This window comes from Talpa occidentalis, unplaced genomic scaffold (genome assembly GCF_014898055.3).
Source record: "Talpa occidentalis isolate TD23 unplaced genomic scaffold, MPIMG_talOcc4v2.1 talOcc4.9, whole genome shotgun sequence".
NCBI lineage: Eukaryota > Metazoa > Chordata > Mammalia > Eulipotyphla > Talpidae > Talpa > Talpa occidentalis.
In genome coordinates, this window is record NW_023605305.1 from 3,680,404 (window position 1) to 3,693,492 (window position 13,089).

Here is a 13,089-nt window from a genome sequence, read left to right on the forward strand (position 1 = left end):
CTGTCCTATAACAGTGCCACACCCAAGTCTCCTACCAGAGGCCCCACTCGTGGCTCACCCCTACTCCCAGCCTGGCCTGAGTCTAGGAGGCCCCTTTGAGGGTCACTGTGGCTCCGTGTCCTCCTGTGCTGAGCAATCACCCTGGCAGCCTGGGGGTGGCTGGTGAAATGCTGTCTGTAAAGTGTTCTCATTTGCAAGGATGAAAAGAGTTATAAATACAAAGTCAAAGCAGTATTAAAAACTTTTAAAGCCGTAACCACTTCTTTCTTTTGAAAGAGAACCGCAAGGAGGATCAAAGGCGTCTCAGCATGGACTGCTGCTCTGAGGCCTCCTCCCTCCACCTGGCAGACACCCGAAGACAGAGGTCTGCCATGACTTCTAGCAGAACAAAGGCTCAAGACAAACTGTACAGTGGTTTCCGGGAACACCTTAAGGAGAAGAAATGGGAGAAAGTAATGAAGCCGGCCTCGTTCTGCTATGAAGCAGGCGCTCGGAGCAGAAGGCAGTGGTGGAGGGAAAACGCAGACTTGCAGGCAAAAAGCTCTTTCCCCTCGTTTCTTTTTGCCACAAAAGCCTAGCATGGTGGCTCCACTAAGTTTGCAGGAGTCAGTGTAATAAAATGCTTAACCTTGGCTAAGTTAACCTCCTTAGCCATAAAGGGGGGAGGGGGGCGCAAAATTAAGCTTGCGGGAAATAAACCTAATCAAAGCCGACCAATAACAAAGGGCACCAGAAACATTCCTACTGACTGTATCTCATCCCACAGCTGGCGGAGAGCCCGGAATTTTCATTACAACTTTTCAAAGAGAGGGAGAGAAGGAGAAAAAAATATTTCACAAAAGCATTTTCAAGGCCCCAACCCAGGATGCCCTGCTGTACAACCAAAATTTGTGAGAGGTCAGCCTTTCAGGGAGTCAAAAACTCAGCATGTAGAAACCGGCAGGCCTTTTATATAGTAGGAGGGGTTCTTAAAAAGACTACTGTTTTGCACTGAAGTCTCAGAGCTTCACAGATCATTAAAGGTTTCTGAACCACAGAGAAAGGAGGGCAGAGTTAAGGAAATAAATCAAAAGTTCCTCTGGGACGCACACATGCCTACTTGGAACAGGCTTTCGGCACCAATATCCTCCACATTAAACAACAGGGAGGACTTTTCAAAATAAAAGCAGAAAAGAAATTCATTTTGTTATAAGCAATGCACTTTCTTTTCGGTTTAAAAAGGTTATGTGTGCTATAAAAAATGCCTTCTGCCGTGCGTGCGAGGGGGAGGAGAAGGCCAGGCAGGGATAGGGGTGGTGGTGAAAGAAAACAAGTGTGAGTGAACAAAAAGTCAAACCGAAAAATGCTCAGTTTGGGGAGCACCCCAAGTAAGTCAAAATGCCTTGCAATATTTTAGGGAATGGATGTGAGGCAGGGGAAATGGTGTTAGACAGGAATTTCTGTCATATTTACTGCTTGCATTCATTCTTATTTAAGAATTGAAGTAATTTTCCCACAGTCACAAAGAATCCAGCTTTTCTTGTGCAACACACACAGCCAAAGACCTGGGAAACAGACCGTGGCATCCCAGACAGGGCGCTGTGTATTTCCCAGGATGCATCCGGCGCTGCAAAACCAGCAGAGGGAGTAGCGCCTCTGGAACTGCAACCAGCAGACCTGATGCCTCAGAATTCATGCCTGTCCAAGATAATGCCGTGGCGCTGTCACAGACCTTCTGACCTTGCCCTCCTGTCACCAGCGAGGGTCAACAGACTGAAATGCTGTGCAAGCTCCTAGGCCTGGCTCCACCACCTGGAGAGGCTGCAGGGAGAAGAGCCCAGGCTGACACTTGTGTTGAGACAGACACACTCCCGCCACTCGCTACACAGCACACTGCTTGGGTCCTCTCTTGTGGGGGGAGACAGAAGGGCTCTAGGGAGGGGGCATTCCAGGAAAGGCAGATAATCCAATCTGGAAGGCCAGCAGCAAGTACAAAGCACTGATTTTACCTTAAAATCCAGGGCTCCAGGCAGCCTGTTTCTAGAGTTTGGGTTGGGTGGGGTAGAGGCAGCAGAGCTCTCATTCCAGGTCGATCTCAACAGCCTAACCGGCAGTTTACGAAGAAGGCAGGAAGGAAAAGGGACTGACACGGAGCCCGGGTCACCCGCACAGACAAGGTCTGCGAAGGGTCTAGGCACTAGGGAGGTGGGTAGAAGGAAAGGTCTACTGCGAGGAGAGGGCCCGAGTGTCACGGGGAAGACGCTGCAGCTGGCCCTGGACATCTTTGCTCAGGTTCATTCCAGGTACAGAAAGGCAGGTGGACGACTGGTCTGCGGCCGCACTGCTCGACCGTCTTGTCGTAAATCCCAACATTACACCTCATTACTGTGAGCGGTGGGTTTAGATGTGAAACAAGTGCTATAAACTCAGCCTAGAACAATCAAGCCCATGTGACCTGCTGTGCTACCAAGTACCGATCAGCACACGTGGCTGCCTGCGGGTGAGGGAAAGGGCCAGGGCCAGGTCGGAAGGAGTCCCCCAAGAATGAGGGTGCGGGACGTGGTTGGAGAGCTGGGAGCCAGCAGGAGACACGTGACCTGCCCTTTAGTGTCTAAGCACCTCCGAGCCAGGGTTGCAGCAGAGGGTCCCTGCCGGTGCCAGGGGACGCGACCAGGGCCACACGTGGAGGGTGAAGCAATTCGGGGGCCAGCATAGCGAGGAGAAGGTTTCAAAACACCATGTCCCAACACACCACAGTAGCCCTGAAAGAGCTGAGGTCGCAGGTGCCGCAGAAACTGCGGAGGAACTAGGCCGCGGGGACACGCCTTGAGGACCCTTTGGTGAGGCTCTTCAAACATTCTTAAACACCTATGTTTCATGAAGCTTCCAACCCTAACTCCACATTTCCCAGGATGCTCACAGTTCCCTCAGCCTTCATCTGCACTCCTTAGACTCCCATCCCCACTGGCTGCCTCGCCACACACTCAGCCAGCCCCAGGAGGCGAGTCCCAGCTCTTCTCTCCCATCAAATGAGCCTCCGGAGCATGTACAAGTGCTTGCTGAGTTATCTGAAATAACTGATAACGTTTTTACATGCACAGTATCTAAACATCCTCAACAACTGATTTCTAGAAAAAAATCTTACAACAATTCTAAGTAATTATATACATGCTTCGTTAGGTACTTAGCAATTGGAAAATTAGTAATCCGAACAGAATACAGTACAAAGGAAAACCGAGAGCTTCAGTCTGAGACAAGACACATGCCGGACCCAGCACACTCCTGGCTCACATGTGCTCGTCCTCGGGTGAGTGAGTGTCCACGACACTGGGACGCTCGTGCTTTACCTCTCCAGTTCTGCCTGGTCACCTGGTGTGCACACTACAGTGCACGCACACGCACACTCACTCTCCCCTCCCCACTATGCTCCTGAGTCACCGGTATTACATGATCAAAGGAGATACTTTTTTATAATTATTTTTTTAAAGATTTATTTATTTATGCATACAAGAACTGGGGTACAGGCCAGAGGTACGGGGGAGGGGGGGTGAGAGGATTCACCAGAGACAGAGTGGGGAGCAAAACAGGCAGATCCACTGAAAACAACTGCTGAGGGGAGCAGCGGGGAGACAGAAGATGTCTATTGTGCCATGTGGGTAGCTCCCTGGCCGGGGACTGAACTCGTGCTGCAGTGGCTGGTGAGAGCTTCACAGGTTGCATCTGAACCACTTGTGCCACCAGGGAGGCCGGAGAAATGAGTTTTGATGAGTAAGTTCGGTCCAGGACAGAGCAACTGAGATTTAATTTTACGAGTTTTGCTTTGTTTCCCATCCTGCTCTCTGGCCAGTGGGAGTCTCCAGGGCTGGCCTAGCTCACGCGCCGCCTGCTTTAAGTGGCTGCAGCTGGCCATGTGTGCAGATCTGTGAGGCCTATTTCCTTTAGAATTTAATCTTTCCTCCGCAAATTTCAGACTCGCCTTCAAAAATGCAATCACTTCCTTCGACAACTTAAGGACAGTGACTAATCTGAAATAGCATCCCTTGTTAGCACATTCCCAAAGGAGAGCCTTTGTGGGATGGAGAACTAAGTTCTGATCCTAGGAGGCCTGGGCCTAACTCAAGAATCACCAAATCGCAAAGGCAGTGGCTGCATCTGAGCTGCTCCAGTCCTCTGAAGGAAACACAAAGTGTCATCCTTACTTGCCAAACTCAAGAAAAACCCAACTTTTGCAGAAGGGAACAAAGATACAATTGTTGCAGTCAAAAATACAGAACCAGTGTAGGAAAACCTCTAGCTTCTGTTGTTCAGAACATCCTCTGTGGTGTTTCACTCAGATGGCAGAGACACAGGATAAAAATTCCAGAGACTTTTCAAGATAATAAAACGGCATATGATGGTGACTCATAACAAACTGAAAGGGGGAAAATTCCATAAACAGTCACAGGAACATTGTAAAGTTGCAGAGACCTGGCAACACTGAGCTCTCTGCACCTCCCTTGGCTCTCACCTCTAGCACACACTCACATTCACACGGGCGTGTGTGTGCGTGAGCATCTTGTAGCAAGCTGCAACTGGCTAATGGGTTACTCCACGTCTTAAGATATTTTATCCTTAACTTGCTCAATAAACCCGCTAAGAAAAATAAACATGGGTTTCAATCTTGTAACTAATCTAGAAAACAGAACCACTGTGTAAATAGTTAATTTACTATTCATGATAAACAGAACAGGAAGTGAACCCCAACAAAGAGTTCAAGGACTTTTATCCACAACAACCTAAGGCCTAGAAAGTTCAGGCTTCAACTGGTCTTTAAAATTGTATCAGGCCTCCCTGGTGGCACAAGGAGTTAAGCATACCACTATGAGGCTATCCGCAGCCTCTGTAGCATGAGTTTGACCCCGGCGGCTGGCCTGGGAGCTACCCACACGGTGTGGCAGACCTCTCCTGTCTCGCCCACTGCTCCCCTCAGCAGTGTATTTCAGTCAGTCTGCCTGTTCTGTTTCCTATTCAGTTGCTGGTGAATCCTCTCCCCCCCCCACCCCGCATCTCTGGCCTATACCCCAATTCTTGCATGCATAAATAAATGTTTAAAATAAATAAAACAAAATTGCATCAAAGCGGACCACCAAAAACAATACAAATAGCAAATGAGGAGGAAAACTGTCCCTGAAAAGCACTCAAGTTTTAATCTTCTAGGACCAATAATTACGTCTACGGTTATGATGCATTTCTATCCCATCACTCACACACATGTGAACTCACACTTCACTTTCAACAAATACTGAGAGAGCCTATTTAGCACTAACGATGCCAAAGAGGCATGAGAACGAGGGGCCAGCATTCCCCTCACAAAAGCACGTGCGGAGACAGCAAAGGCCCGGGAGAGGAAGGGCAGTCTACACAAGGCCCACGTGGCTGTCCCACGTGCAGCCCACACACTCAGTGGCGGGCTCGGCACCTTCCAGGCTTCTCAGCTGACCTGGGGGCCATGAGGGTCAGCACCCTCTCATGTGCCTTGGAAACCCCATCCAGAGAACACGTTCTTGGGGACCGAAGTCCCCCCAAAACAGTTCCCAACTTTGCCAAGTGTGATGGTTTAGCCACCTCCAAGGCCAAATCCTGGAAACGCTGATGCCACAGTTTAGCTCAGAATAAGGATTTAAGACTCTTGGACAGAACAAAGAATCGTATCTCCAATGTGGAAAACTGACAAAGACCATTAATGTTGAAACTTTATGTAAAAATTAAACACCTCAAAAGTAAATTTTAGCTTAATGGAGTTCTGGTGTCCAAAGAAAGGTTATTCCCTGCTTGTTTTCCCTTATTTTATGAAAACAATTAATGGGTTTTAATTATATGTGCAAATAAAATGTTTGGGGGGCAGCAGGGATGTCTTCCCTGGGGGCAGGAGGTGTGAGTGATGTCCAGGTGAATACTCTGCTTCCTTTTCAAAACAATACAATGAACTTTTATTCTAACTTCCCAAGCATTATTCAAGGGTATAACTTCAAATAAGATAAAAATGAACCAATTATTCAAGGACTGTGATTTCAGAAACATTTTAAAACTTCTATTTTAATGTGTTTTTTCCTTAACAGAGTAGATGTGCTTCTTAAAACGAAAGACTGGATTTTCAATGTTAAGGTGGGTTCGCAGATAGGTCTAGCTACAGATGCCATCAAGTGTGAGCTCCAACCAGATAAACACAATGAATACAACCTCAGAGGTCCCAGCGTACAAGTCTTGTTAAAGACCACTGCAAGCCTTCCATTTGTTTTACTAGCTAATAAAATGGGTGAGTTTATTTGGGCCTAAGTCATAAATGTCCCCATTTTAAAAGTCAGCAGGTAACCAAAACCCGGCCAAATCCCATGAAAACAACCAATAAATAACTGATCCCTGTAAACTGCTCTGGGTCCAGTAACATTATACCCATGTTTCCTACTGTGTGTAGCCGAGTTACTCTCCTATGATCCCCACCACCTCTAAGACCAGGGGAGGCCAAGGAAAGGCCTAAGGCGTCTGCCCTGAGAACAAAGGAACATCCAAGGCCCTTTGTTTTACTCTCAACACCAGCACCAAGTCCCTTACTTGCACACCAAGTCCCTTACAGGCCAATCTACTGCTGCATCTGCACCAGGGAATGAGCCACCTCCCTTAGGTTACCCGAGTCCAACAGAACCACTGCCCAGTCCAATACCCAGAGTTCAGGTGATCAGAACGAACAGATTCAACACCCTGTTCCATTTTTTAATGGAAACAAATCCCAAATCCATTGTGTGGAAATAACTGCAGGATCACAGTACTTGCTGCTAAAATGCTGTGCCTGTTTCCACCAGCAAAACCTTACATGAAGGGAAAAATCCCACCTCTGTCAGTATCTACATCTCGAAGAGGACACGGCACGTAAATGTCTCTTCTTGTACCCAACTCGCCAACTTCTCAAAGTACTTGTATCTGCTATTCACAGTAAGGGTCACCAGTAAAAACCACCTGGAAACAACTGTACTGAATATATGTAATATATGAGCTTGACATTAGTAAGAGGTCACCCTTTCAAATAGAAAGTTTTATTATACCAGAAACCTATGCAGGTCTAGCGAACACACTCTGGGACTCCATCCTACAAGGCCACGGGAAGGACAACAGTTCTTACTTGAAACGGGGCAGGGGAGTGGGAATGGGAAGACACTCCGTTCCTGGTCATGACAACAGGCCCAGATACTCTGCTGCATGTTTGAGGTGCTTCATAATAACTTGAAAAACAAAATCAAGCCCAACAGTGAACAAATTTACAGACTAAATAGAATAGAAACATTGTTATTTTAAGAATGAATGTGACGGAGAGCTTTAGCTTTTAAAAAAAATTTTTTTAAACATTTAATGATTTTGATTTTTTTTTTTTAAAGATTTATTTATTAGGCCTCCCCAGTGGCGCGGTGGTTCGTTCCCCGGCCGCCGGCTAGGGTCCCACATGGCGCAAAGACCTCTCCTGCCGCCCACTGCTCCCCTCAGCGGTGTTCTTTGGTCCTTCTGCCTGCTCTGCTCCCCGCTCTGGCTCTGGTGAATTCTCTCACCCTCCCGCGCTTCTGACTGTACCCCATTGCTTGTATAAATAAATAATCTTTTTTTTTTAAGATTTATTTTTTTTATTTATTTATACAAGCTCTGGGTACAGTCAGAAGCGCGGGAGGGCGAGAGAATTCACCAGAGCCAGAGCGGGGAGCAGAGCAGGCAGAAGGACCAAAGCACACCGCTGAGGGGAGCAGTGGGCGGCAGGAGAGGTCTGCGCGCCATGTGGGACCCTCCTCCGGTGGCCGGGGAGCAGCCGGGGATCAAACTGGCACTGCAGAGGCTGCGAGCAGCTTCACAACCCAGCGCTCAACCGCTGCGCCACCGGGGAGGCCCAATAAATACATCTTAAAAAAAAAAAAGATTTATTTATACAGGCACTGGAGATACAGACCAGAGGCATGGGAGGGTGAGAGAACTCACCAGAGCCAGAGTGGGGAGCAGAACAGGCAGACTAACAGAAGACGCTGCAGAGGGGAGCAGCGGGCAAGGCAGGAGAGGTCTACCGCGCCATGTGGGTTTTTCTCCCTGCCCGGCTGGGAATTGAACCGGCACTGCAGAGGTGCAGACATCTTCACAGCACGGCGCTCAACCCGCTGTGCCACCGGGGAGGTCCTTAAAACTTTTTAAACTTCACCCTGTATTCCAACGATCCAGGTAGATTCTGGTTCAGAAGGAACGGACTGGAGCCCAGAGTCTGTGGTATCCACAGGTCCAGGCCGGGAGCAGCAAGCTCACACAGCCCCTAGAGAGGGCTCTGAACACCAGGCTCAGGAAGTATCCTTATGTGGTAGAACTGGATCTGTGTCCTCCATAATATCAAACTACTTCGGAAGGCCACACTTTGTTATGTAACATTACATTTAGCATTAATGAGGCTAGAAAACCGCTTATCTAAGGTTATATCTAAAGTTAAATAAACTCCTGCTGGAAGCCCATACTGAATGCTAGTCATTTTTAACCTCTTAATATTAACAGACTTTTGATTACTCAGTCTTAAAGCTTTTTCTCAACAATAGTAGTTATTTGCTGGGGAAATACACTCCATGCAAGAGATACTTTGCCTGGAGGAACAAATAATTACTATTCAGTTGTTAAGTACATATTTAATAGAATTCATTCCCAGAAATGTAACTAAGGTGACTGATTTTTGTATTTTGTTTCAAATTAAAATTTTAAATCTCACCCCATCACCCCAAAGCTAAAGAAAACCCAAAACATCTAAACCTTTCCCTGAGCTCCTGAACCCATTCAAAAAAGGAACCTATTTTCAACAGCGTAAAATCAAGATAAAAGGCTGATCTCCATTTCCATAAATCACTCTCAACGCCCTATTTTCTGTCTTATGTCAAGACTGAATTATTACAAGAACCTTCTCTCTGGTTTCCATCTTGCTCACGTAGCTCAGCTCAAAGGCTCACTTCTCTTCTTAAAAGCTTACAATGGCCTCCCACAAGCACTCCTGGAGCAAATGCCAGTCTCCCAAGGTCCATCTCTCACCAAGCCATAATTCTGGCCCAAGTCTGAGGGCCTCAGCTCATGGAACCTTCTCTCCAACCACACTCACATACTTGCTGGGCACGTTCTGCAATTTCCTGTGTCCATGTGTTTCCTACAGCTGAAAAGTCACTTGCTCCATTCTCCCAAGCATGGGCTATCAAAATCTGTCTCTTTCCTTCAAAGCTCAGTTCAAACACCACAGGCTCCATCAGCCTTCCAGAAGCTCCTGTCAGGCTTGAACACCACCAGGGTCCTATTTTGGCAGCACACACTGCCAAACACGCAGGCATGCAAAAGGGACACCTTCCCCCGTGGAAGAGCCCTCCCTGCCGGGCTTAGAGAGCACCTCATTGTACTTTGCACACCTCCCACGCCTTTACAGTGCTCAATGAACACACAAAATTTGAAAACTCAAACCACACAGAATGTTCAGTTCTGAAAATGACAGTGGGTGAAAGTGAGTTTCTAGTATAGTAAATGTTAACATGTCGACAACTGGGTTTACAAGCAACGCGAGCTCAACCTCTACTGGGTCAGGTGCCAAAATCACCGCTGAAGAGATGAGACAGACCGTGAAGCGTGTGCGCCTTTCCCCCTCCCTGCTGAGGCCAACCGCTCTGGAGGACCTCTGCTCTCTACCCAGTCAGGGCAGATCAAACTGCCTGTCCCCCAATGTCAGCTGCACTGGACAGGTCGCTGTGGGAGCACTGCATGTGGTCGACGCCAGCAGAATGTGGCTGGGTAACAACAGTGGGCAGAGTGACACAAAGGCCTGCCCGGACCCAAGGGACAAATACCCCATGCCAGACAAGGCAAGTCTTCGGTTCAGACAACACAGACATGTTCTCAGCATGAAAGACATGCCACTGCCACCGAAGGAATTGTCTCAGGATGTTGACGAAAACCACAATGTGTATAAAAATAAAGTGAAAAATCACTTTTGAAACAGCCATGCCATGACTTTATATTATTCACAACATGGGTTCCCTTCTTGGTAATTAAGTTCAACTTTTCAATCATCTACCCTGGGGGGCATTATCTTAACATCTAGTCCATCGACCCGCGGCTGTGTGGCAGTGCACAAAGCAGAACCCAAGAGGCCCAGTTCCCCATCTTCTCAGCAGCTCAGCTACGGGGCACTGACTCTAATTTACACAAACATGCCCCACCACAGACTCCGCTGTGGTTTAGGCCCAACAGCGCCGTGAGGGAGACGAACAGCACAAGGAGATGCTCATCAAAGACTCTTCACCATATTTTACTGCTGATTATATATCTTATAAGCAACTTGAAGGAGGCAAATAGTTACTGAGAAAGGCGAATGGGGAGAGAGATAATGAGCTACAGGACTGCACAAATACAGGTGGTTGCACGATCATGTTACGTAAAACACCTGAACTGCAGTTAATTCTCAGAGTAGCATGAGGTTAACACACAGTACCCACTCAATTAAACCTCTATAAACAGCTGGTTTTTCACGGTCACAGCCACCACCCCCACTTCAGCAGGCAGCAGTGTTCAGAGTAAAGCCAAGCTCCTGTGTAATAAATCCCATAAACCAAGAGCTAGGAAGCCTGTCAGTACCCACGTCACCAGGAACTGTGGCCTGCATGGGCACACTGAACCAACTGGTAGGAATGAGCCACTTCACCAAAGCACTGAGGTAGGAAACACATCTTTTAATCAAGGTCTTCAGTCGCCCCTAGTTTTTGAATTAAAGGGGTTTTTGGAAATATGGATTAAGGACAACAGGTAATTCTTTTTAAACAGGTTCAATACATTTACAAATGAAAAATCATGCTGCATTTTGTCATATCATTTCATGTTAATTCCGAAAGAATTTAAGGGATAGGAAGGACTGCCCCATTTATAAATGGCCTGAGGCCCAAAACCTGTGAACTGGCATGAGGCAAGAACCACCACTTTGCCCTCAGGCAGTGAAAGCCCAATGTGCAAACATTTTATAAAGACTGGAGCATGCAGAAGATGCTAGTGCAAAGTAAACACGTTTTAGAGACGAAGATTTCGAGTCTTTGTCAGGATTAGACCTGAACTTCCCAAAGGGAAACTGGAGTAGATGGCAGGGTGAAGAGCTCACCCAGCAGAGAGCTACTGGTGAGGCCAGGAATAGAACACAGACCGCTGCCCTCACGCCCACGCAACCAGGCGTGTTCTTTTGGATGCTGACGCCCTTCTGAAGTTTCAAAGTCAGTGGAGACCAGCAAAGAAATGAGTTAATAGGTCTGGTAAACAGAAGAGAATGTGGAAAATACCTAGATTAGAGAGATTTGCTATAAAAAAGAGGGGCATGACCCCATGATGATTTCTGCCAAGGATGATTTGACCCAAAAACATACGCACCTCCCAATTTGCTCATCTTCTGCAGCAAAGATGAAAAGTAACCTTTGGTCTCCCTTCCCCGTGTGGTGTAAATGATTAGCTTGGCTATGTTGATAACCAAGGAAAATATAAGATGAATGCTTCTCCCAGGTGATGAAAATACTTAGAAATTTACCCTAGCGCCCGACTCCCCCATTCCCGTGCCAAAGACAGCAGGGCACCGGAAAGGTTTGGCCAATGTCCACCAGGATAATCCTCCGGTGCTGCAAACAACTTTCCTACTCACTGCAATGACCAGAAGTATGTTGGAGACAAGACGGCTGCTGCGTGCCAGAGCAGCAGAGGTGTGGGGGGCTCAAGAAAGAGGTGCTGGGAAAAGCCCAAAGAATCAGACCAAAGGGTAGGTTTACTGAGACCCCCTCTATGGAAGACATCATGAGTAGGACAGGTGACAAGCAGGAGCTGGCAGGAAGGTGAGCAGACCCTCACCCAGGTCAAAAGTGATTCACGGCAGTTTCTGCTAGGGAGATAAAAAGCTGGATAAATTGGCATTTCCAAATGCATGACAGTGGATTTTAAATTCAAGCCTTAATCGTGTTATTAAACGTTTACTTTTTAAAACAAAGACAAAACAAGTGTTGAGCAATTTCTTGTATCAAATTGCTCATGGTTTGCATCTGTTAGAGAACAATACAACCTGAGCCGCGAGATGCTGACCTGCCCATCACAGTCACATCTGCTCACGGCTCTTTTACTTTCACCCCAGTTTGGCCAAACCAAAATTCCACGTTAGCCTTCAAAGTACACATCAGACTACAAACAACCGAAATCCTCAGAAAACTTGAAGCATTTCTTTTTACTGTGCCACATTCGATACCTCGTTCCCATCTGTTCTTGAAAGAGCAATAAAGATTATTATAGACTACGCGAGATTTTAGTTTAATCTCTATCAACAGTTCTCTTTTTTGAACGCTTCCCAAAATGACTCATCTTACCCTATTTAGATGTATGATAAATATTAAAAGTTCACTTATGCCTGATACCAGCCATCAATTTATGAAACCTCAGCATGCTTCTTCCCCACTACAGAGAGAAAGTATTCAGAAACAGCTCATTACAAAAAACAAAAGAACTAAAATTAGAGGAAATCAATGAACACAATCAGAAAAACAAAAACCAAGTGAAACCAAAACAATTCGCCGCTTTTATAATGGATATTCTTCATCAAGGCCTCTTCCCCAGGGAAAATAAGGGCCGTTCAAAGTCCAGGGAGACCAAGGCCTCAAAAGCACTTCCTGTTACTGGGCTGGCCTTGGTCCCGCCCGCCCCAGTTAAGAAGCAAGATCCCCCCCCCCACCTGTAGGAAATTATAGGTCAATGAAACGGAGTCAGTTGCTGGTGATTCTCTTCACCTAACTTCACTCTGAAGTTTTCTCAGCGAACTCTCACAGCGGGCTGCCAGCCTAGCCATCTCGTCTGACTCTCTGTCTTGTGAAGCATCGAAGCAGCTGCCAAAAGCTTCCTTTGCGCAATGTATGAAAATCCTGGTGTGACTGCCCAGTGAAACCTGCAAACTTCCAGCCTTTCAGATCCCGACAGTAGGGGAAGGCGACGACCGGGCGAGCCCAACACAGCGAGCTGCGGTCCCCGCGCCCCGGCTCCAGGGCAGCTCGCCGGTAACTTACACCAGCGACAATG

At 47.2% G+C, this 13,089-nt stretch overlaps 1 protein-coding gene across 1 annotated transcript in view; it reads right to left on the reverse strand.

Annotated features, from left to right (window-relative positions):
• Positions 1 to 13,089, reverse strand: part of RERE (arginine-glutamic acid dipeptide repeats) — a 360,449-nt gene that overhangs the window by 40,190 nt on the left and 307,170 nt on the right.